Source organism: Pteronotus mesoamericanus, unplaced genomic scaffold, assembly GCF_021234165.1.
Source record: "Pteronotus mesoamericanus isolate MK-2021 breed Mesoamerican mustached bat unplaced genomic scaffold, CSHL_Meso_final scaffold_21, whole genome shotgun sequence".
Taxonomy (NCBI): Eukaryota; Metazoa; Chordata; class Mammalia; order Chiroptera; family Mormoopidae; genus Pteronotus; species Pteronotus mesoamericanus.
In genome coordinates, this window is record NW_026555310.1 from 461,262 (window position 1) to 466,432 (window position 5,171).

The window sequence follows — 5,171 nt, forward strand, 5'->3', positions numbered from 1 at the left end:
TAAAAACACTAATTGTTATTATTACTTTTTAACATTTTATTTATTGTTGTTCAGTTACACTTGTCCTGCCTTTTTCCCCATTGCTCAAACCTACCCAGTGCCCCGCCTCCCACCATTCCCACAGTAAATCCCCTCTGCAGTCTGTGCCCATGAGTCCTCTAATCGTGTTCCTTTGCTTGCCCCTTCTCCTTCTTTGCCCTCTTATCCCCCTCTCTCTCCCCTCTAGTCACTCTCAGTTTGTTTTTAATTTCCAAGTCTCTGGTTCTATTTTGCTCATTTTTTTGTTTTGTTGATTAGGTTCCACTTATAGGTGATATGGTATTTGTCTTTCACCACCTAGCTTATTTCACTTAACATAATGTTCTCCAATTCCATCCATGCTTTGGGAAAGGGTAGGAGTTCCTTCTTTCTTTCTGCTTTGTAGTATTCCATTGTGTAAATGTACCACCTCAAAAAACTAAAAGTGGAACTGCCTTTTGATCCAGCAATCCAGCTCCTGGGACTATGCTCTAAGAATTCTGAATTGCCAATTCAAAAGAACCTGTGCACTCCAATATTCATAGCAGCATTATTTGCAATAGCCAAGTGCTGGAAACAGCTTAAGTGCCCATCAGTAAATGAGTGGATCAAAAAACTGTGGTACTTTTTGTACTTTTTATTTCTATTTCTATCAAGCAGCTATAATTTAAATTCTTTTACTGTTTCTAAAAATTTTTTTTGAAATATTCCCTTGTTTCAGCATTGAATAACTCTTATCTTCCCAGGTTAGATATTCATCAATGATTTATTAAATTAGAGTTTACATATTTCTCAATTATACATGTTTCCAAAACATTATAGAAACTTTTAACTTTGCTTATAACACTTTGTTTTTCCCATTGGTTGTAATAGAGCTCAAATTATTATATACTGGTTATATATTTTGGTTTCCCTTATATTATGTGGCCAAAAATTCCATTCAGTTTTTTTTTGTAAAATAAAAGACACGTTTTTCATTTTTATCAATAACTTTATTGATTTTGATATTTTTAGTGTGTCAGTTAGCTCTCAAGAGGTATAACATTGATTTTTCTCAATCAATGTCTCAATTTTTTCACTATCAACTTCAACAGGTCTACCTGTCTGTGGAGCATTGTCCAGCAAGAATTTCCAGCAGCACAAAACTTTGCAAACCATTTTTTACATCTTTGATAAGTCACGAGCACCTTTTGCATACACTGCACAAATCTTTTTCTGTATTTCAGTTGCATTTTTACCTTTCTTGAAATAATAAAGCATAGTATGTTGAAAATGTCACTTATTTTCTTCCATTTCCCATATTAAAATGACTCTACAACAATTCATCAATTTTGATGTTTTTTTAAAAATGCACACTGATATGACAGCTGTCACAACACAATCTAACAAAGTTGCTTCGAATAAAGTGAAAGACAACTAAGTGCTACTAGACCCGTCTTACAGAAAAAAAACCAAACAAACTTTTTGACCAACCCAATAAAATTGTCTTATCATCTGAAAGCAGGGGTGAGGATTTTTATTAAATTTCAAGTGATTTTTTAAGTATTTAAAAAGTTTTAAAATAGAGCCCATACATAATATAGTCCTAATAATTTCCTGAGTGTCACAAATACTCCCATTATCCTATTTAGTTTCTTTTTAGGTTGTGTAAAACGATTGAGTGATAGGTGAGAGAAGATTTTTATATTCTAGAAAGATATTCTGATGTTCTATTAATGAGAGACCTTGTTCTTGTTAAAGTTAAGTTGAAACGAGTGAAGGGCTGCAATTTGTGCCTAGTGGGTGCCCAAAGCAAGAGTCAAAAGGCTATGAGAAGGTTAACTTGACTGGGATATAGATTAATAAGAATAACAATGTGCTTAGGATTTTTAGGAAAATTTTTAAATTATTCTTTTATTCCCAAGAATTAATCAAATTTACTGCAAGCTTACTAGTGGGCAGGAAATGTGATTTTTTTGACTGTGTCTTTGAAAGCTTGTTTCACTTGCTTGTTCCTCAAGGTATAAATGAAGGGGTTTAACAAAGGGGCAAGAGATGTAGTGAGCAAAGATACCCAATATGTAGTGGTTTATTAACAACCACTTCTTTGGCTGAAGGTTGGATAGAGATGAAAATACAGTGGCCATAAGTGATTGAAACAACAGTCATGTGAAATGAACAAGTGGAAAAGGTTTTTTTTCTTTGCCGAGTAGAGGGAAATCTTAGAATTATTCTGATGATATGTATATAAGTAAGAATCACACCTATTAGTGGGATAATGAATGTCAGCACTGCACAGATTATAACAGTCTGCTCTAGGAACCATGTATCTGAGCATATCTTAAAAATGGGAGCTTCTTTACAGCCCAAATGATCAATAGCATTAGAGTCAGAGAATGCTAGCTGGAGACCCGTACCAAGTGGTGTGACAATGATCACCAATCCAGAGATCCAGCAGCAGAGGACAAGGATGGTACAGACTCTTGTTCATGATGGTCATGCAGTGCAGGGGTTTACAGACGGCCACGTCACGGTCATAGAACATGGCAGGCAAGAGAAAAAAGTCTGCAGCCCCAAAGAGTCCAAAAAAGAATACTTGACTGGCACAAGCATCATAAGTAATGGTATTGTCTCCAGTTGACAAACTGTACAGGAATCTGGGACTATAGACTGTTCTGAATGAGATTTCTAAGAATGAATAATTTTGAAGAAAAAAATATGTAGATGTTTTAAGATGAGAATCTGCGAGTGTAAGAATGATAATGGTGGGGTTTGCAGTTATGCTCAGCATGTTATGTCAGAAATAAAAAGGCAAAAACCAGAACTTGGAGCTGTGGATCCTCTGTAAGTACTGACAAAATAAGTGTTGTAACTGCTGTGTGGTTTTTCATTATTACCTTTAGTGTTTTATGCAGTCTGCCTGCAGTCAGGGAGAAAGAATCAAAAGGAACATAATACCCAAGAAAGAATAAACATCAAATTATTCCCCACTTTTCATTACAAATTCCATGACTTTTATAAAACTTAGTTACAAAGTACTCTCCTGAAAAGACCTTTGAGCTCCATGTACTCCTCTTCCTGAAGGAATCCCAATAATCTCTTTTAAAATGTGTTCTCCATTCTGTACTAACATTCTTTAAAAGAAGAAAATACTTGTATTTAAAAGGTCTTTTCATTTATTATGAATCTCATTTTTTCTAGAACACCTCATCTTCAAACTTTTTTTTTCTCACTAGGATTTAACATACACACACACACACAATTTTGTTGTACAACCAGTTTTCTACAATATAAGGACTGTTAAATACAAGGTATCAACTACCTTTCTCTTATATGATTCACCTTAAAACTGACTTAACTAGTGTGTTTTCAATATTACATTTAAATGATAATTTAAAAGATTATGTATATTATCGTGTTTTACTCCTCTTTAATTTCCATAGTGTTTATAGATATCTTCTCTATACAATTTCCTGTTACCGATTGCCCAAACATCTTAAATCTCTTTTCTTCATCCACTAATAAATTAACCATCCTTTCCCAAGTAATAATGTCAGCCTTAAAGGCAAAGTCAAAGGATATAACCTTGATCTTACTTTATTTTGTTATATATCTGAAGGTGAATGCCTTTATAATAATAAGCTAATGAACAAAGTGGAAACAGAGGTATGGACATGTGAAACAGACTGACAGCTGCCAGAGGGAAATAGGGAGGATGGCTGGTTGAAAGAAGGTGAAGAGGTTGACTAAAGAACACATATGCACAACTCACAGACACAGGCAACTGTGTGGTGATGGTGAGAGGGAAGGAGGAGAAGGCGCTGGGTGGAGGAGGGCAAAAAGGGGAAATGGGGACATCTGTAATAGTGTCAATAAGCAAAATAAAGGGGAAAAAGCACCTTATATTAAAACTTTATATGAGGGCAGACCCTCTCACCACCACACCCCAAAACAGAATTATCTTCTGGAGGGTTGGTACCTTGTACTACAGGCTTCCTCCGCCAGATGAATGTTCTAGGTATCCATCTGTATCAGTGAGCACCTGGCAGTGCTATGAGAAGTTGCATTCAGCTTCAGTTAATTTTTTCTGAAGACTCTTTCAATGCAATTGGCCATTTCATGATGGGTAATTTACTGATTTACGAGTGCACCTGCCCACATCACATTGAGTGTTCAGCAGTTTTTGACCAAAAATGGCTAGACTCCCACACCCCACCACTCCTATTCATCCCATCTCATCTTTAGAGACTTTTTTTTTTGTTTCTCTGGATGAAAATGTCCTCAAAGGGAAACATTTTGCTGATGTGGAAGAAGTGAAACAAAAAAATGGCAGAAGCACTAAAAGACATCAAAATGGACAAGTTCAAAAACTGTTTTGAGCAGTGGAAAAGTCTCAATAGGTGTATTGCATCAAATGGAGAGTACTTGGAAGGTGACTAAAATTTTAACGTGTAAAAGTAAATATGCAATTTTTTATAAATAAATTCTGTTTTTTGGGGGGTCTCCCCTGGTATAGTTTATTTATTTTTTAGAGCTCCTTTTCTGCTTTGTCCTCATTTCTGGATATTTCTTTTAAAATTCTTCATGGATTCTTTTATTTTCACACATTGTAAGTATAAGTCTACTGCATATTCTACTCTGTATTGTCTTCCAACTCTACGTTCTCTTAGACTTACTGACTTTCCAATTGCCAAGGCCACCTATGCCCTAAAATCTAAACCTTTTGATTTTTCCCTGAATTCCAGTTCCATATTTTCCAGACAAGTAAAAACAGGCATTTTTTATTTGATGATTTAATAGGCACTTCACAAATGTTAAGATCATTGAACTTGTTGTCTCTTCCTCCTGAAGTAAGAATTGCCTTCCTCATGCCCTGCCTCATTCTCGCTTTGCTCACTTAATCCTGGAAGACCTATCACTCCATTTATATCCTGCATTTCAGTGAATGACACTAAAATTACATCAACTGTTAAACCAAAGAAGCTGAATTTCCTCTAGAACTCTTTCATTTTTCACTTTGGTTTTTAGTCAGTTACCATGACCTTGTGATTCTAGTTCAATCAGTAGGACTTTATGAATCAGTCCTACATAATAAATCTTCACTTTGATTTAAAAACCATCCCAAACTTAGACTCATCTGATAAAACATCTCAATTCTTCCTATCCTAGCTATC

General features: G+C 35.2%; 1 pseudogene; it reads right to left on the bottom strand.

Moving 5' to 3' along the window:
- Positions 1–1,948: 1,948 nt before the first annotated feature.
- LOC129084520 (olfactory receptor 6C2-like) lies at positions 1,949–2,888 on the bottom strand (annotated as a pseudogene).
- Positions 2,889–5,171: the final 2,283 nt, after the last annotated feature.